Source organism: Dermacentor andersoni, chromosome 5 (assembly GCF_023375885.2).
Source record: "Dermacentor andersoni chromosome 5, qqDerAnde1_hic_scaffold, whole genome shotgun sequence".
Lineage (NCBI taxonomy): Eukaryota > Metazoa > Arthropoda > Arachnida > Ixodida > Ixodidae > Dermacentor > Dermacentor andersoni.
In genome coordinates, this window is record NC_092818.1 from 88,697,893 (window position 1) to 88,719,188 (window position 21,296).

Genomic DNA, 21,296 nt, shown 5'->3' on the forward strand with positions numbered 1-21,296 from the left:
ACGAAGGCCGGGACAAGATTTAAACAAGAAAACAGAACACCTGCGCTTAGATGTCGCCTTTTGTTTTCTCGCGTATGTTTTGTCTGTCTGTCGCTTTGCGCAGCAGATTTAATTATGACTTATTGCGTACATTGGTTTGGTTTGCATAGCGCATTGTTTTATTAATCTTAAAGGAATGTGAAAAACTAAAGTTGGCAACTGTTATGACATCTTAAAAAATTGAAGTGGTTCTGCGCAAGCACGTTGATGGCTTCGCCGTGCACTCAACATCCTCATTACGCGGTGTCGGCATATGAATCCTTCTGGTCACAGACTTAATTTTTGGAGGCTCTAAGATGGAAGTTTTCTTTTATTTACAGGAATAAAAGAAATGCTGGCCCCCCAGAGTTGGTGGCTACTACTTTTTTTTTTCACATGGGCGATTTGAAAATGCCTCAGACAATGTCGCAAACGTAAAAAGGGAATTGTAAAATAAAATATTTTATCTAGTTCGGGGGTATTGTGCTTTCGCCTCCCTATAGGCTTTGAAAACTAAATTTTTTGTAACGTCTTCTTAGAGCTGTTCAAGGTTTTGTGATGCACCTGAACAAAACCGCTAAATTATTACGACCTGGAAATGCTTTCTGAAGTCACAAGCCTGAAAGTGAGCGCGACGAAATAGGTCAAAAGACAGATAACTGTTGCGTAGAAAGACAGGAAGGGTATCCAGAAGTTGATCTGGCAGGCTATCTTATACAGATTCAAGGGGTAACGGGAGAGAAAGAGAAACAGAGGAGAGAAATAGAAGCGAAGCATTGTACGGCTAGACTGGCCAGAGGAATTGGGTGTGAGTTACGCTGCCTGACACCCACTGGTAAAATGGATATACAAAGTGATACCATAGTCAGGCAATAGGTTATCGAAGGAGTTTCAAAGCTCATAAATGTACAGGTGTCACTTAATTCCAACGAACGCGACCTTCATATCAGTGCGGCTGGCTTGAGTAGGCTAAACGTTCTATCAAAAACGCGGGCAAAATGTGCTGCTTGAGAATTGAAGTGCACCATGACACAATAGTTCTGCAGAAACCCACAAGGTCGAGAGAAGTAATTATTAAAGGGAGAATTGGACATTCACCTGTTCATAGCAATTGCTACAAAGGAAACCTAAGCGGGTTCTTCGATAGAAAAGCCTTCTTGTCAACGCGATGAATCGTGTGAGACACTTTTACGCTTGCCGAGATGAAAAACGCAGAAAAATTAACGCATTTATTCTGGTTCATTTCTTTCAGGCATTACAAATATTACAGTGTATTCAGTGTTGATGAAGTATGAAATGTACAGCAATAAAACCAGCCGCGATGGATATTGAGGTATGTTGCTGAGAACCAGGAGGCAGGTTCGATTGCCAGTTGCAGCATTTTGATGGAGGCAGAATGCAGAAGTGCTCGTGTAGTCTGATTTAGACGCATATTAGAGAAGCACAGGGGGTCGAAAATATTGCGAAAGTGCCCACAACGGCCACTCCTTCATAGCAAAACTAGTGCTTTCGGGGGGTAAACGCCATAATTTTATTCAAATTATGGGGAGCATTCCACGAACCGAAATCAAGCGCATTTTCAACATCGCGTTACAAATGAAAAGCTAGCAGACGGACGTCTGTTATTCCGTTGTCTGATGTTGTTCACGTGTTGTCGATGTTATTCAAGCCAGAAGTATTGTGAGGCAGCCTGAGGCCTGTTTGAAAAAAGCATCAGGCTTTCGCACAATAAAAGAAAGAAAAAAACATAATCAAAATTAAAAAAGAGACGTCGTCTACGATTCTGCGCACTCGCAGTCACAGTTATAAGATGTTTATTTGCGGAATCAAATTGACATTAGGGTGTTTTATTTTCTGCTGTAGCCCTAAGATCTCGAGAAGAACTGGGGTAAGGACGCGTGTCGGCCATATGCCAATGCCATACGCTTTCCTTGCTTTAAGCACATTTCGTCCTTTCCACTGCTACATATCATAAAAATAAATACGACATACCACGCACGGCTTCAGTTTCTTCGGTAAATGTGCGCGGAGCGCTGTTCTACTTGTACCAAGGTAAACAAATGTAAAGAATAGAATCACCATGGGAATGACTCATGTGGCGCTTCCCCCAAGACTTATGGAACATCTGTAATGTTTATGTCGATGGGGCGCATTTTTTCTGTGTCGTTGTAACTGCGTCCAATAATTGCTTTGTTCTTTTCTTCTTTTTTTCATCGCATTCACTTTCGCAACGTATACGGTCGTGCGAGCCTTGATAGTGTCCTAGCCCTTCGCCTGCCTCGTTCTTGACATTTTCAGATAAAGTGTAACTTACGCAAGCGTATGGGGAATTATTACCTTCGGTTGATAGCTCAATGCGCTCCGACACATCGGTGTCATTCAGAAGCTACCCGCCGTGGTCGCTTAGTGGCTATGGTGTTAGGCTGCTGAGCACGAGGTCGCGGGATCGAATTCCGGTCGTGGCGGCCGCATTTCGATGAAGGTGAAATGCGAAAACACCCGTGTACTTAGATTTAGGTGCACCTTAAAGATCCCCAGGTGGTCCAAATTTCCGGAGTCCTCCACTACGGCGTGCCTCATAATCAGAAAGTGGTTTTGGCACGAAAAGCCCCATAATATAATTTTAATTTTTTCATTCAGCGGCTATGACGCTCCGCTGCAGAGCACGAGGTCGCGGGTTAGGATCCCCATCGTAGCTGCCGCATTGCGACAGGTAGGTTATACATCCTGATAGTGTAATTTCGGGAATGGGTAAATCAGTAACATTTGCACGGGAACCGCAAAGCTTGTCAGCGTTTCGTTTCTTAACTCACACTCGAAGAGAATAGCAGCCTACGTATTTATCCTTAGCTTGTGCGCGATGTTCCGAGTCCTAAATGCAATATAGCTGGCTGGTTGGCTTCTGGTTGCGAACGCTAAGCTCTGGGGGTGTGCCCTATGTACTATACCAACTCATCTCACGTAGCCTTCGGTTGAACCTCTATACTTTCGTAACATTGATCGGCTCTGTTTTTGTAAACAGAACTTCGAAATTAAGTAACAAGCATCGGCTAAATTCTGACTGCAGAAACGCACGCCTTGACGCGAATGATTTTTGTTTACAGCGCAGATTATTCGGCTTTTACCGCCGGAAATTGGAGCGTCTCCTACTTTGGTCTCTCGCCGAGTAAGGCGCCCAGGTTCCGGATACAGGGTATAATCTACGGCCCTATAGTCCACGTGTGCCACATTTTACGCGTCATATGAAGCAATTTTATGCGTTATGCGTCACATTCTGAGATGTGCGCCGTGCTTGTCCTAGCGTCGTTATTTTGCTGATTTGAAAAAAAAAATGCAGCGCTACAAAATTCCAGCAGTATATAAAAAATAAAACAAAAAAATACAAAGCTAGTGTTGTGTTTGACCATCACTTTATCGACTATATTCACTGGAATTCTTTTTATAGTATGTGTCCCCTTTGCTTAGAAAGACGGTGCTGTCTCTCGATTGTAATAATTACAATGACCTAATAACATTCCTCGAAGGATTTTTTATTCAAATCTCTCGCTCACGATTCGTTCGCACGAGCAGACGCTTCAGGGAAGGCATGTTTGTGTAACCACGCCTCGCAGGACCAATCGCAGAAGATTGCTTATTTTTCACAATCCGGAGTGAAGGAGTACCCGGCACCTCTACATGGGGCCAGTATCTCCTTACATATTTTCATTGAAGTAATTATTTTACGCTCTACGTCAGTATAACATAGAGTAACACAGTGATATATATGAAGTCGCCAGCAGTATGTGATAGGGGGAAACAGAACGAATGTACGCAGTACCACAATTGTAACCAGACAATTTTGGCAAACAGTAAAAATATACGAGAGCAGCTTGTTCATAAGAGTGTCTGCCCTGCGACGTGGTCTATCAGGTACAAGCTACACTCGGCACAAGAAAACAACACTTTTCCTGTCAACTTCTTCCCTTAAGAGGTTCACGTTGGGTATTTTATATGGGCGATCACAGTAAAATTATGGGGATTACTTCCACCGATCAGAGTTCAACAGGAAAGTCAAAGTTTGCGATTTCTATTTGCTTGCCATGCTGTAGATCTGTCCGCGTGTCGTGCAAAGAAGTCATTATCGGAAATCGAGGGCGAGCAGAAAGGGAGGCTCATCGGACGACTGGCTTTCTACGGTACCGCAGCGCGCCAAGCGAGGGACGCCATTCGCAGCAGAGTACTACGAACGGTCGTATGCTCACCGGCACCGCTAGCACCCCACACTCGTGCCCTAATGAAACAAATTTCCGCCTCTTTTCGTTCCTTCATCGACGACGCTAGCCTAATTTCTACCGCAATCATCGAAGTTCGACGTACCGCATGGCGTCCTGCACCACAGCCGCACCACTTCCCTTCAGATTTCCTCCTTTCAAACCTGAAGCTGCATTTTCCCTGCAGTCAGCATTGCTGGGTTGTGGTCCGCAGACTAACAAGGTTTCTGACCTCGCGGAGATTGACCTTTAGGTTTCCCAGGTTGATAACTTGATTACGAGGGGCAAGCCAGCTCGAAAACTCAATTGCCGATGGCGCCGCAGTGTGGAAACCGCATTGTCAAAAGAGTTCGCAGGTGTTGTAGTTCAATGTAGTATGCACGCATCTTTGGCATACCGAAGAACAGGTGATGTTTTACGTGCGTCCCTACTGCCAAACACAAATACTTATATACAATAAGACAGCGAATAATGACCGATGTATTATCATAGCAACAGCAAAAAATACAACTAAAACAAGATAGACATCAACCATGGCATACTAGAGATGTCTCCTTTCTGAAAACGGAGGGGCTCAGAAAACGAACATTTACTTGCTTTATCTTCTGCTATTTATGAAGGACAGCCACGCCGCCTAGAACCCACCCTTAACACTAGATCTGGCGCCCAAGAGTTAGAGGATTCTAACATCCACAAATGCTCTAAAAGGCGTCGCCTATTCGCATTGGGAGTATCGCATGGGAGTACGTGTTTCCTTCGACGAGAAAGTTTTCTTTTGTGGTGAGTTATGAAAAAATAAACCCTTGCAGTTAAGTTTATTTCCTGCTTCTGTGTTTTGTTATTATAAAATAACACTAGTACTACTAGTAGTACTAGTAGTACTAGTAGTAGTAGTACTAGTGGTACTAGTAGTAGTAGTACTAGTAGTACTAGTAGTACTAGTAGTAGTAGTACTAGTAGTAGTACTAGTAATTTCATAATTTCCTAATTTCATAATTTCATACTAGTAGTACTAGTAGTACTAGTACTAGTACTACTAGTACTACTAGTAATAGTACTACTACTACTACTACTAGTACTACTACGAGCCTACTAGTTCTCCAGCCAAAAAAAAAATAACGGCTTTAATTGATGCATTTGCTGTTCGAAGACCGTCTTGTCAACAGCATACCGGCACACACGCTGCACTGCCTGCTGCATTATCCGGCTCTTCACACAAATGCTACCTACGTCAGCGCAAGTGCAGACAGTTGGGCGTCCATTGCCGCTTGCTATAGTAAATGCTGCGTCATTGCAAAGCCGGCATCAGTAACTGTGGTAGCGCAGTAAAAAAAACACTCTAAAGGAATATTCCGATTAATTACAGCTTACTTCCATTTCAATCCCAGATAAACTTATTAAGCTGGGAGCTTTGATTTTGCGTGAAATATTTTTTCGAGTGAAATAGTACGCCTACAACCGTTTGGATTCCCTCGAGCGGGCCCTATGGCATTCGTGATCGAGAGTAGTTGAAAGGACAGAAAAAATCAGTTTCACTGAACTTGTGAAACCATCGACAACATTTCAGCAGCGGCATCTGCCTGTCGTCACGCCACCATGACAGCGTTGTCGTGATACCGCCAATATCGCTTCATTATCGGTATTTTGTCGTCGACATGTCGTCATCGTCATGCTGTCGTGTTGTCATTCTGTCGTCGTCACATTATTGCTATGATCGTAATGTCGTCATGCCTTCGTGTTAGTTCCATTGTCGTCATTTCGTCGCAGTGGTTCCAGTGTCCCCGAGCCATTTCCATGCTGCCGATGTTGTCACACAGTCATTTTCACTCCGTCTTGACTATTCCAACGTTATCATTTCTTTGTCGTTAACCGTAGCATGTGCCGCAGTTAGCGGAACCACTTTATGTCCAGCAAAGGAATTCCCAGTGAAAATGCCTCCAACTGGGTCATGCGGCCTCTACGTGCAAATGGTCGCCAAGCAGGAACAGTGCTCTTCAGCAACACTGATGAAAGTTTAACTAAAACTCATTTTCACAGTGCGTGGTATCCACCGATTTTGTTAAAGCAGTTGTTTTCTGCTTAAGGTCTGCTTAGAAATGTGATTGTTAAGCAATAACGTTGCGTGAGGATTCGTGAATGTTTTCAGTGATGTAACAAGGACACCACAATTTTTTTCATGTTTATGAATGAATGAATGAATGAATGAAAGTTTATCTAATACATACTCGAAAAAAAAGGAAAGGATGCGATAGATGAAAAGCTACAGTGTTGACCCCGTTCAGAAACTTGGCGTGGCAGCTTGGGATCAAACACAAGATTTCACAGAATGAATAGTGAAAAAAAGGACACAACCACACTAAATATAAGACGAATTACACACAGGTAACATATAAAGCTCAAAATCTTGACACTATCGGTTGCTATCGAAGTCGGTTAGGGGTGAGACACAAGAGCGCTCCATTTTCTTCAGCAGTATTTATTGCTCAGACATATGCAACTCGAGCAATATGAGCCTGGCATCTGTTCCTGCGAACCCAAAAGTGACTATGACAGAACAGCCACTCTATTTCGCGTTGAAAAGCATCAGAAGATTCAGAGATTTCTCCGGTGTGTCACGAAGTGGCACATTTTCCACCAGGAACACAAGCTGTTCTCAAGCTAAAAAAGCAACAAAATGTGAATATTTCTGCCAGACATTTCCACAGTGTGCCTTCTCTGTAGCGATGGCATAAGCTGAAGTGCGGTAAATTCACGGGAGCACCAGCTTCTGTGGCTCCTCTGGTCTCAAAAGTCACGAAAGTTAGTCTGGCCAGGCAAGAAGGAAGAGTGATATCGAGAGATTACACGACAACTAGGTGTATTTTATGTGTTCTTCCCTTTATAAAATGGAATCCCGCAGAACTCATCTCATGCTGATTTTCAACAGTAGTGCTATAGTAACTCAACCTAGCCACACACCACATTGCTGAGGATGCGTTTATTTAGAATTCCTACTTGTCATTAAGAAACTTCCGTTACTTCAGCTATACGGGACATACACTTTCTCCGGTATCGCCCCATTTTTATATGACAGTCACTTGTCGAGGTCACCTGTGAGCATGGTAGAATGACGGCGATTTTTGACGACGGTAAACTGACGAAGAAAGAATGGCGTCGCTTTATCGACGAAGGCGGTATGACGACGACGGCATGAGTACGATAGGATGACGACGAGTGAACGAAAATGATTGCGTAACAAAAACGACATGACGACGACTCTCTGACGACGATAACGTGACGACGACGTCATGATGAGTGCCGGATAACGAAGCTATATTGGCGACTGCAATTACGCATGGATGGATGAAAGGATCGAAGAGCGGGTGGACGGACAAACGGAGGGACAGATGGACGGACGGACGGACGAGCAGTTGGTCTCAAAATGGACAAAGGAGGGAAAGAATGCCAATCGTATTCAGTGATTGGCATTGGCAGCGATTGGCGGCCCTCTATCACATAAACATTTTAGTAGGGCTGGTGCCCATAGAAATTGAAAATACCACCTGGCTATTTTTGGGCAACATTTATGTGAACACGTTTTCGCGTTTGGCTGCTACTGGGCTACCTTTGAGTATGCTTAAGCGTTTTAATGTACACTTTCTGGTAACCCTGGGTCCCGGAGTGAAAACGTCATTAACTTGTTCAGCACTATGCTTGAGAAAATTACCCGACACAGCCCTAGAGCAATTAAAAAAGTTGGCATTGTACGACCATGTACAACGGACCTGTGAAGTTATCCTGTACTGTGCGTGGAGCCAGATATGCACTGGTATTGCTAACATACAGCATCTCGTCAAGCCTCGGTGGTTGCTCTAGCTAGTCTGCTGATTTCGTTCATGCATAAAATTTCCATTAGAGGGAACCGTAAGACTAAGTTCAGAATCTGAAACACTTTAATTGTCGTTCAATTTCTTTAAGCTAATAACCTAATGCAAAGGCGAGAATGTGCCTTAGTCTGTCCTGTTTGATTGTTTGCTGTTAGTGGAAGCAGAAAGAAGGTGGCATACCATCGAGGTTGGCAAAAGAGAGCCTTCATTCAAGTCTTGATGGCACTTCGGGCTAAAAGAGGTCTTATGTGCAAGCTTCAGCTAGGGGACTCCTATCGAAAAAGATGTCAACAGAGAAATTGTTTTTCTCGACAACCACTGCACCAAGCACGATCAAGTTTGTTTAACTTGAAAGAAAAGGCCGACAACTTTTTTATAAATATAGGTTTGTATTGAGATAGCACAGTCACTGGCACCACTGCTACAGAAGGGCGGGCTAACGGCTACGCTTTGTAGGAAATCAGGCAATGAAACAGCAAACGCAACCTAAATGTAGTCACATGCAGAAACGAGTATACGGCTTCAAGATCATTATTAATTTATTGAAGCGAACTCGTTTACTTAATCAGTCAACGTCGATGATATTGTTCAATCTCCGGCTACTCATAATTTATGCATATTAAATTAGCAGTTGTGGATTTTCAGCCGCACAAGGAGCTGTCTTAACGAAGGAACACTGAAAGCAGAAAAAATTAACCGTTATCTCTGTTAGTATATACGAGTACAATAGCAAGCTTAGACCTAAATCAGTTGGGCAATTTTAGTTACGCCTTCGAATGAAGGCATTTCATTTTGTTCACTGTCATTTTGGTGGCGCGGTGCTTGACGGGAAAACGAAGTGTAATTAGAGATTGATGGCCATGATGAACGATGAAGTCATATGACTGGATATGATTCTGTGCATTGTGGGCTTTAGAAACTGTTCGTTTTTATAAAAGAAAGAAATGTTATTTACGAGACCATTTCTTATAAACATGAGGAATACCTGAATCTCGTTAACACGTCTATTTGTTTTCAGCATCTATTGTGCCACTGTCCTCAGTTAGAAGCAAAAAGACAATCTATTCAGAAAACTAGATGAGTGTCTTCGAGTGAAGAGACGCTTACTGGAACACCGTCCTCACCAGTCATCCGCTCAGAAGCCAGTGAAGGCACTTCTGTGCTTTCTGAGAACGTCTGGCTTCTGCGAGCACCTTTGACTCTGTAGTGCTCTCCGTGCACCGTTTGTCTACCCCCTCTCTCTCTTCTTTCTATTCTCCCTTTCCTGAACGTAGGGTAGCCAACCGCACTCATGACTGGTTAACATTCTTGCCTTCATGTTATCTCTCTTTCTCTCCCTCTCTCGAGGCATTACAAGCAAGGAACATATCAAAAACACAGGTAGACAAATGGCAGGGGATTGAACCGGTGCCGAAGATAAACCTTTCAAGCTTCTTTTGCATGCTCATAGAATTCGAAATTACAAAAAGCAAAGCGTTTTTAGTCTTAGTGTCCACTCTGCAACGAGTATTCTTATTTAAACTTAAAGCGATGCTATCATAGATACACACTGCAGTGGAGCGAAGTGAATTCACCAAATGCATTCGCTGGCAAGTGCACCCCACAGCATGTGTCACCAAGGACCGTATTCTGTAGCGGTTCGTTTTGGAACTGGTTCGGTCTGGCTGTTACGTCTGGATTAAGTCACTCGGAGAAAGAGTGGAACGGGGCGGCGTGAACCAATCAACGAGCGGCGGTCTGCCGGAAGATCACGTCATCATTTTTGTACTTGGGGGACGGTATAGCAATTGAAGGATGTTGCTGGTTTGATAAAAAAACATTGGTTTGTATAGAACACTCGCAAATATAATTTTCAGTAATAAATGTGAGCTTGCTGCGCAGACGGCTACTGGGAGTTGTAATTTTATTTGTGTTGTTTTCTTATTTGGTCGCTAGGTGGTGTGCCATACGTTATGCAAACAAATTGCCACGCTTTGTTTACGTTTTGGACTTGTTCGCGCGCCGAAACCGAAACGATGTCGTCGCACAAGGACAGGAGGCTGGGTCCTCATGTTTCAGCGAGGCAGCGCGAAATACTCGTTTCACTTGTCGAGAAGCACCCCTACCTAGCATAGGCGTCGTGTGTGTTGGGCCAGCACAGCTGACGGCGGCTTTCTGTTGCGCCGTGAATGGGAATCTAACCCATCCTTTTTCTTTGCCCACAACCGTAATGGTCTTGGTGACGGCTCTAATGATCCGGTTGACCAAAGGCTGCGACAGTGCAATCGCTTCTTCATTCCCGACGCACCGTTGAAAGCTCCCGGTGGCAAAAAACCGCAGCGCGCACAGCACTTTCATCGTAGTGTCGACACCACGAAATCTGTGAGGTTCGAGATGTTCTTCCAGCTCATCGCAAAGACATCGCACTATGTCTTTGGAGAGCCTAAAATGCCTTCGAAACTCTTCGGCCATGCCGAACGCGTCGCATTGTTGCCTCTCATCGCGTCGTTGTCTTTCCGCGCTCGCCAGCAGCACAACCTAGCACAACCAAAGGAGCCGCCATTGCCGTAGCGGTTGTCGCGTCGTTGTCGCGTCATTGTCTTTCGGCGCTCGCCAGCAGCACAACCTAGCACAACCAAAGGAGCCGCCATTGCCGTCTCTGTCTCGTCTCGTCTAGGTGCCGGCTCGTCAGCTGGCGCGAGACTAGCCGGCATTCACGGCTGCCCTAGCAACCCTCGACATCATGCTCGCCACCGCGCGCGACCCTCGAGCGAACCACTTCTCCGCGGTTCCTCTCGTAGCAAGGAACCGGTTCCTTTCCAGATAATTGACAACCTGTGTGACGTCAACAAAATTTGTCGTCCCGCCCACCAGGGATGACGACAACGAAGCGCCGACCAATGGCAACAGCCAGACCGAACCGGTTCCAAAGCGAACCGCTACAGAATACGGATATGATATTGAGGTACACCGTGGTAAGCGGCTCTTGATCAACCTTGACCGCAGGACTTTCAGTAACCTTCACCGAAACTTAAGCACACGAGCGCTTTTTACACTTCGCTCCCAATTAAATGCTGCAACTACAGCCGCATTTTGAAGGCGGGAAAATTGAGAACGCGTACTTAGTTTAGGTGGACGTTAAAGAACGCATTTTTAAAATTCACGCTGAGTCGTTTACTACGGCGGGCCTCATAATTTTATCGTAGTTTGGAATGCAAAACTTCGAAATTTAAAAGAAAGAGACTTAGTTTTTTGTCTTTCTTCTTTTGCATTACATTCCTCCCATCTTGGCCACAATCTTGACCACAAGACAAATTCATGTGGTCAGCATTTGCCGCGGTATGCTATCGTTCAAACTTCGCACCACACTTCCTTACGGGGCGCTGCCGTATAAGACGCGCAGCTGGACGCGTTCAGTCTCGCTATTACCTGGATTTGGTGTTCCATTTTTAATTATGATGAATATCTCAAATCACGTGACAGTTTTTGTATTTCTAGAAAATTGGTATGCCGTAAATTGTGAGCGCTTTTACGTTTTACACATAAACAACTTCTCGTGAGTAGCTAATTATAAAAAATTTCCTTTGTTTTCTGAGTAACTTACGCTGCGGCAAAGCATTCTTGCCTCGCCGTAGAGCTCGAGTGCCAAGATGGCAGGTGTCTCACAGTCATAGCTTCTCAAATGCGTAAGCATTTCTATGCTTACCCAACGAGGAACACCGTCCGTCCATCCGTCCATCCGTCCATCTGTCCAGTAAGACAACCGCTTTGAAGCGATGGAATTCATCTTCGCGCTGCCTCTCGCTTCAATAACATCTAAGCGGCGAGAGCACAGAAGGTACAAAGCTCCCAGCACTCGCCGCACTGTGTCCCCGAAGCAGTTAACTTTCAAGATAGGGGCCCGTGGGTCTCCAACGCGAGCGCAGCGGCAGAAACATAGATCACACGAAGCTGAGGTTAGAAGGGCCTTGCAAGACATGAAACGGGTTAAAGCGGCAGGAGAAGATGGAATAACAGTCCATTTAATCAAAGATTGAGGAGACATAATGCTTGAAAAACTGGCGGCCCTCTATACGAAGTGTCTATCGACTTCAAGGGCCCCAGAGATCTGGAAGTTTGCAAACATTATACTAATCCACAAAAATGGAAGATGTTAAAGAACAGAAAAATTATAGGCCCATTAGCTTACTCCCAGTATAATATAAAATATTCACCAAAATAATTTCCAATTGAATAAGGGCAACACTGGACTATTGTCAACCAAGGGAACAGGCTGGCTTCAGGAAGGGATAATCTACAATGGACCACATCCATGTCATTATTCAGGTCATCGAGAAATCCGCAGAGTACAATCAGCCTCTCTATGTGGCTTTCATGGATTATGAAAAGGCATTTGAGTCAGTAGAGATACCAGCAGTTATAGGCATTACGTAATCAAGAAGTGCAGGCCGCTTAAGTAAATATCTTGAAAGATATCTGCAGAGATTACACAGCCACCTCAATTCTACACAAGAAATTTAGGAAGATACTTATAAGTAAAGGCGTCAGACAAGGAGACACAATCTCCCCAATGCTGTTCACTGCGTGCTTAGAAGTATTCAAGCTATTAAACTGGGAAGGCTTAGCAGTAAGGATCGACGGCGAATATCTCGGCAACCTTCGGTTTGCCGATGACATTGTTCAATGACATTCAGCAACAATGTAGACGAGTCACAACAAATGATTGAGGACCTTCACAGAGACAGTATAAGAGTGGTGTTGGAAGATTAATATGCAGAAGACATAGGTAATGATGAACAGCCGGGCAAGGGAACAAAAGTTCAAGATCGCCAGTCGGCTTCTAGAGTCTGTGAAGGCGTACGTTTACCTTGGTCAAATAATCTCAGGGAACCCTGATCATGAGAAGGAAATTCATAGAAGAGCAAAAATGGGTTGGATTGCATACGGCAGACATTGTCTGCTCCTGAGTGGAAGCTTACCATTATCATTGAAAGGAAAGGTGTACAATCAGGGCATTTTAACAGTGCTGACATATGTGGCAGAGACTTGGAGACTGACAAAGAAGCTTGAGAACAAGTTAAGAACCACACAAAGAGTCATGGAACGAAGATTGCTAGGCATAACGTTAAGAGACAGAAAGAGAGCGGTTTAGATCAGAGAACGAACGGGTATCGCCGATATTCTAATTGACATCAAGAGAAAAGAAATGGAGCTCGGCAGGTCATGTAATGCGCCGGTTAGATAACCGTTGGACCAATGTGGTTACAGAATGGGTACCAAGAGAAGGGAAACGCAGACCAGGACGCCAGAACATTCGCAGGTGCATGCGGTGGGATTTACTACCGCTAAGAACGCAGCAATTATTGCGCAGGTGGCATGCCACAGTCACAAAATGGTGAGACGCAATTATTTCGCCTTCCTCTCTCCTTCCGGCATTTCAGATCTTCATGCTATCTTCACTTAAACTGTTTCGCCTTGGACCTGGTACACAAACAAACTGGCTTCACCATATCATAGGAGCTAGAGGCGCCAGTGCACTCTTTAGATGCTTGAGATGCTGTCTAGATGCATGGACTCTCTGTCGTGCTTCTACATTTTGTGAGAAGCGTGTAGAGTGTAGGAAATATCTGGTCATTCTTGGTACATCATTAAAAGGGGACTCTCTTCTTTTAACCAGGCCAGTTTCAGGCAAGTTCACAAGCATTGTCTCCAACGCAACTCTCAGCAAAACACCAAAGCTTACCGTTTCGTATAGCTAGTTTAAGCAAGATTCCACGGGAAAACCATTGACTAGCCTGCTTAAAAATAAATGGACGGCTTCGACATCACTCAAAGATCAACAATATAAAAAAGAGTGACCCTACAAACACAAGTTACTTAGAACGTTCATTGCTCCCACGGCGGCTAGCGTCTGCGCTGTTTAACCTCAATATCGGCCGGCGGGTGCTGTGCCTTTCTTTGATGGCGGTGTTTTTGCCGAGGCGACTCTCGGGTCGGGGATCCCTTCCGGAACAGCCGTGGTGAACAGATTAGCGGGCTTGGAACAACAAATGAAGGACCTTCACCGGGGTCACGTCTTCAGCCTTCCAGATAACAATGCCCTACAGTGATTCTTCTCTCGCTTTTGCTCTTTCTTTTTCCCCGCATCGGTGAAGCACGCTCGTCTCTGTCTCCGTAGCTCTTAGCCGTACACGGCTCGTATTGTCTGCCACGAAGCTTTCCACGCCGTCCCATGGGCTAGCTGCTAAGGAAATGATTAATGGAGGCAACGTCAGTTTCTGAGCACTGCCTAGCGGCCTTGTTTTTTTTACCTTTGTGTTTTTGTTTCCATCGTTCCTGCCTACCGTATGTACACGGCACGATCGTTGGGCTACGCTATAGTTCGGCTTCAGAGACCACGTGAAGCACTTGGCTTAAGACATTGGCAGTTACACGTGGCACCATATTCTCTTACAGTTAATTACTATGGAGATCTTGTCTTTCTGGTCTTTGCTATAAACGAGAAGAAAAGGAGTTAACCGAGAGGCCCGATTTTTATTAGTCATATCATGAGCAGCCAACCAACACTGACACCAAGGACAACATAGGGGAAATTACTTGTGCTTAATAAATGAAATAAAGAAACGATAAATTAATGGAAATGAAAGTGGGTGAAAAGACAACTTGCCGCAGTTGGGAGATGATCCCACAAACTTCGCAATTCGCGTACAATGCTCTACCAATTGAGCTACCATGGCGCCGTTTCCCCATCCACTTTCTTGGGTATTTATCTTTCCTAGCAGAACCCTGGGAGGGTTAGCCAGCGCCACCACTCACAGACCTTGGCGGCGGACGTGGAACGTCGTTCCTGCCGCAGGCGTCACGAGAACATGATCGTTTTTGGGTGAACGCAACTGGTCAATAAACCCACACATGCTACCTGAAGGGATCAATGTTGCCGGATTCGAAACCCTCGTTTTTTAATAAACGAGAAGAAAGGGGGTTGACCGAAGGGCCCTCGGTTAACTTTAATAAAATAAATATGTTAGATCTAATAATGCGTTCTTTATCACGGTTTCTATACTCAGATTAATTTAGCCATTACTTGTTTTTTTATTTCTCGTGAAAGCTTTGTCATTGTCCTAATTTTTACTATTCGCCTTCGAAATAAACTCTCACACTACGTGTGTAAGTCCGTTTCATAAACAGTAACATATATTATGTATTGTGATAATATCATTATTTAAATGAGCTTTATGTAGAATGAGCTAAAAGCCAGTAAAATGTAGTCAGGTTGAATGGGCTGATTATTGTTGCACGTTGTTTTCTCTGCTTTGCTGTGCGCAAATTCGAAACTGTTCTGTTTCTGATTCTTTTTTTGTGTGTCATAATCTTGCACATGGTAACGTTTGGTTTATTTCTCTCGTTTAGTTCTTTAAAAACGGTAAAGTGTCGGGGTTGCGTTACCAACCACCCTGGCTATGCGGCTGTGCCATTCTGCTGCTGCTGCTCAGCATAAGAACAACGGCTTGTTTCCCTGCAACAGCGGCTGCATTGCGACGGGAGGGAAATAAATAACGCTCGTGTTTGCTGCTTTCAGTGGAAGGCCGAGAAGCATCTTATTATTGTTATTAACCCGAAGCCGTCTACTACAGCAGCTCTCATAGGCATTACTCAGAGAAACTAACTCGGATTTTTTTATTCGTTTTTATATTGCGCGAACTGCTTGTCGAAGGTGTGGCACAGTCACAACCAAATTGGCCAATCAACCAGCACATCAAGGTATACCAGAAGTTTCTGTCGAAAGATTTGTTGTTACTTGTTAATAGGGTGTCGATATCATTGTGATTTTTTATTAGGGGGGGGGGCGGAGGGGAGGGGCTCTGCTCACCTGAAATGTCATCAAAGAAAACAATGACGTACTTTTTTATCGACACACAAAGACACTTATGGGCAAGGAAAAAGCAATTGCTATAGTAGAAAGACAAACAACCAACATGCACTAAAATCTTTCGTTGGCCGCCTTAAAATTCTGGGGTACTTCACCAGGAACGGAGGGTGGGTGCGTTTCGACTACAGGAAAATAGCACGACTCAACTTATTTGACATAAACTAGTATAAAAACGACCCTTTGAAGTCCACAGGCTTTACGAGACCTGAATGCCACCGAGCCTATGCCAGCCACACATAATACGCCAACGTGTGAGGCCAGCCAGCCGAGTTTCGTCCCTGTGGCGCCTCGCAGTCACGCCGGCTTTCAGCTGCTCTTTCCGGTGTTAATGCAGCGTTCCTGTTAGCACTCTGCCGCACACAGGCAGTCTATTCACATAAAAATGGAAGAAAAAAAAGAAGGCATAGTGGGTGAGAAGTGCTCGCCACTTCGCGGAAATGGGTCGGCGTGCCTTTTCTGTCCCCTTTTTTTTTAGTTTTCCAGCAAGGCCACGTAAATGCTTCGCATCTATGGACGCGAGAGTTCTCACGACACACTTTCGTGACTGTTAAAGTCGGATCAGAATATTATAGTGTAAAATTATAGGCCTAATGCGCACCTAATTTTCCTCTGCGGTGCACTCAACAGCCTAATGTCTACTTTGCTATTCCCAACATAGCAAAAAAGGCTGCTCCCCCATAACTGGCTCTGAAGTGGGTGATGTTTCTTTCGTTGCGATTGATGTACTGAGATATCGCGCATATTTGTACCAAATGTCTAAGTTTCCTCACCAGGTCAGCGACTGCTCTTTATTTCTAGCAAAACACGTTACAATCAACTTCAAAAGTTGCGAGTTACGTCAACGGCAACAGCACTTGCTCCTATCCGTTTCTTTGTTAACTGTATCACCAGTGATCCAGCGCATAAACGAATCGTTTTCTGGCCAGAAAACAGCTCTTGCGAGCCTTGTATTTTACCACCTGCGTGACACAGAAGAAATGAACGCGATCACAAAAAAGGAAAGCAGTTTAGGCCCGAAATCGCAGTTTGTGCATAATAGAGAGTTTTAGAATAGGGGCCCCAACATTTCGGGGCCCCAAAGAGCTTTGCGGGTGTTAGCGTTGGGGCACGCAGGAGTGAAGAGTTTTAGAATAAGGTTTTACGTTTGCGGATAGCGTCTTGCGCTGACAGCGCCACTACGGCGTCAAAGAAAAGCTATTAGAAATAATTAAATAAGATATACCATTTTATGATATGAATAGTAAATTTGACTTGCGTGTATTCGCGTTTAATTACAATTTAGAGGTTATTCTTCAAGCAGCAAACAATTAGTTGTGCTTAGTTTTGAGCAACAAAACCAACTTTACGTGCCTTCACCAGCCAAGCTTAGCCGTGTTAGGCCTACGAGCCATAAAATCCACAATCGAATTCAAAATCAGCGGCGTCTAATGAGTCAATCTTCATAACACACGCTAGCTGAGACAAAGCGATAACCGCAGTCACTTCTCCTAGCTTGCGAACTTCACGCGTTACCGCGAATCGAACACGGTTTGGTGCTAGGTTAGAGCCGTCGCTTCGATGGGTGCCGCCATGTTTGTTGACGCAAAGCTTTTGGGAACGCTATTTGAGCTCCCGCTAAATCGGTGAAATAGCGTTCCCTACGCAAAACCCAAACGCAGTTTGCGTCTCGCGCATGCGCAGTGGCTTCGACGCTATTTCTTTGGGGCCCCAAAACGTTTGGGGCCCCTATTCTAAAACTCTCTATTGCTTGGCGTATGCACTTAAGAAAAAAGGCTGCCCTTTATTTATTTTTTATTTTTCTCTTTCTGCCAATAAGCGAATAAGTGAATTCACGAGAATATGTAGAAAGAGGAAGAAACGTAATGCCCGAAGCTCTTTGTTTTATTTTAGTATGCCAGGTGACAAGCATCTTAAATGAGAAGTATATCGTGTCGCTATGTGCAAATAGTAGGCCTTTGAACTATTGTACTATTGGAACTTGATTCTTGGCTGAACTAAAGCCAACATGCAAGAAGCCATAAATATATCACCTAAACCAGTCTTGATTTCATATATACTCATTTATGGTATTGAACACTCCAACAACGCGTCCCGCTAGGGCCCGTTGCCTTCAGCAATATGAAAATCACTTTAATGGCGCAAAACGCGCATGCCGCTTGGCGACGGGCTGAGAATGGGCCACAGTTCCAAGCTCGAGTTCCCTTGCAAGTGCACTGCCGCCTTCACAGACTCTCTCTCTGTCAAGAAAGGGCAGCAGCTGCACAGAACCTGTTAGAGGTATTTCGGCGCTTTACACGTAGAACACATTGGCGAGGCCATCAGTCGAATTTCGCACTTGGAGTAGTTCGCCCAGGCAACGTTGGGCCTGATGCGGTGTAGCCATGTTGAGTGCTGCACATTGAAGCCTCGCAGCATGCAAATATCATAACATGGGTTTCCCGTTAAACACGGAGTGCGTACTGATGATGCCCTGATATGTGTACCCAAGTCAAGCATCGCGAATCCAACAACACTGTGGTTTACAATAACGGCTTCTCGTCTGTCATATAACAGTGTTCTACAATAGTTGCCTTTTGGAATCTGGAACTTTCCCAAGGGCAACCAAAACAAGTGAGGATATTCTCCTGCTATTCATGGTTGCGATCTGCAAAGTAACAAGAAAGCACTATAGGATCCAGAACCACAAGAAGTAATCACAAGGACGCTATAGAAATAGCATGAGCTCATGATAAAGGACACGAGAGCGCAGACATATGAGAAAGAAAAATGGCAGCAAAACTAATGGTTTGGGAGACAGCAGTCCAGAAACGAGGTGCGAAGTGCACAAGCATGTCTGCGAGAGAAAACCGACACCACTGGGATGATGCTGCACTGCAAAAGTAATAACATGCTTGTATTCGATCTAGAAAGAAGAGACCACAAAGGGGAAAGCGAACGAGCAGGTTATGGATACGTCTAAGCCTACAGCCGGGCCGTGGTGATTTGCCACCGGAGAAGCAGACCTCCCAGGAGATTGATGCAGCAATGCTTGACTTTGTCTCAGGTGGTGAGAACGATAGATGGGTGATGTCTGGTTTCTCTGCCACTCTCTTCGCCTGTGATACCTCCAGCCACATTCTGAAGGGTAAATAAACTATGTTAACACTCGGAACAGCTGCAGCGATTTACTAGAGGTATCGATCTGCCCCCTTACCTTTACGTTGGCGAGGCATAACCGGTTGGTTTGCGGGACTCGGTGCAACTCGATAGCACCTCGATGCGGCATACTACGGAGGGGATAGCCGGTGTTGCTTACTGCTCTTGTGTTCGGGATGAATGCTCCAGGTCTACAAAATATTTCTTGCATACGAACAGTAGTGTGATTCATGCTTCTGAGGCAGGATTATGAAATAGAAATGTACGAAAATTGACCGGACGCGGAAAAAAAGAACTGATTTCTGAGAGCTCTCATCCGACCTCTCAGTTCCTTGCGCATTCTGGGTGGTACCCCAAAAAAAAGACAGCAAATAGAGAAGATTAAGAATAGTTAATAAAACTGCGCCGCAGAGTCGAGGCCTCACGTGTTGAGGAAAGTCACTTTGCACTAAAGAAGTGCGCGTGGACAATCGGAAGCTAGGCAGAGATTGCCATTCGCAGTGAAACAGTAGAAATTAACTACGACGAGCACGGCACAATGACTGAATTCGAAAACTGACATCTCGTTCAAAACAAGAATTGGGATAGTCACATTGGTACATCCTTGCCAAAAATCCAGGACTCCTACGGGACTTCTCCTAACCCAAGTTGCTTTTAAGAATCTTTACATATTTTGAGCAAATTCTTCTAGGTTCAGTAGCCAAAGTCTGGAAGCGTTGGACGCAAAAATAATGTTTACATTAACTTCTTGCAGAAACATATTTTGCAGACATGAGTAAACTTCGTAAGCAAGGGCGCTATAACGTAAAACGATTCCAAACTTTTCTATTCCAATTCTGCTATCAGCCCTCCACGATTGGTCAAAAACTTTTTTCGACCGCCCCCACTTCACCTGTCTGTCACACGACGTCACGAAAGCCGCGATACCTCCCCATCTGATATGATGTGTACAAACTGATTATGCGTGAATTGACAGAAAAAAGAAAAACAGTTATTTCTGATTCGACCCCTTGTCGCCATTAGTCCTCGGCTATTGGTCAAAGTTTTCGGGCTGCACCCACTTCACCTGCCTCTCACGCGACGTCACAAAACCGCAAAAACTTACCGCGTCAAAGTGACGTGTACGCGTTAAAGATGTATTAATATGTCGAACAAAAGTAAATTTTCTTCTGAATAGCCGCAGGCTGCCCCGTTCCGAAAGGAATAAAATATCGCTGCCGCCGATCGCTCCGGCACTGGCTATAGTTCACCCGTGCCGGAGAGCATGGGTTTATTTGCGTGTAATAAACTTTTTGCGTGGCCGTGTAACGTTTTCGAGAACTTTCGGCCGGTTTACGACCTCTTTCTGCCAACTCTTCTTTACTGAGGATCCGTTTTAGCCTCACTCTTAAGCTTCCGTTGCATGCCACCCCGATTGTCGACGAGCCACCACAAGCGAAGTAAGAGAAGCGGACCAATCGCCGACGCCGGCACCACCCTCTTCATCCGGTTATCGATATTCAGTGCAGTGGCTCGGCCTCATCGAATCCCTCTTCACTTGAGCGTTCTCCTCGCCTCTTGTCAGCCAATTAGATACGACAAGCCGCTCAGTGTAGGCAATGTTATTCGTTTTTCAAGCAAACAAAAGTGACCTCCTATGAACGAGGAGAGCGTTTGATAGGTCTGTTCAGACAGCCCTGTGGGTGACCTCCCGGTGCTTGCGTTGGTGGTTACGCAAATTTGACGGCAGGAGATTGGAATAGAAACATATTGGAATAGTTTTACGTTATAGGGCCCCATGTCACATGACAGGAAATGTTTTTTAGCATGATGTCGTTGGAAATCACTCTGAACAAGGTAGAAAACAGCCACAATTTTTCTAGGGAAGCCAGAAATGGACGAGCGACGTGTCTGGGACACTTGACGTGGAATGTCCCAAAAGAAGAAAAAGGCCAACAAAAAATTTCGCAAAAAGGCACCATTGCAAAATTTCGATTATACACTGTAGGCTGTTAAATATCGTCTAAAAAGAGTTTTACCCTGAGAATGTTTCAAATTGGTTCATTATACAGAAGGAGAGAGAAGAAATTATCTGTCCTGTTACCTCACCGCAAGGAGGCGAAGGTCACTGCCAAGGGA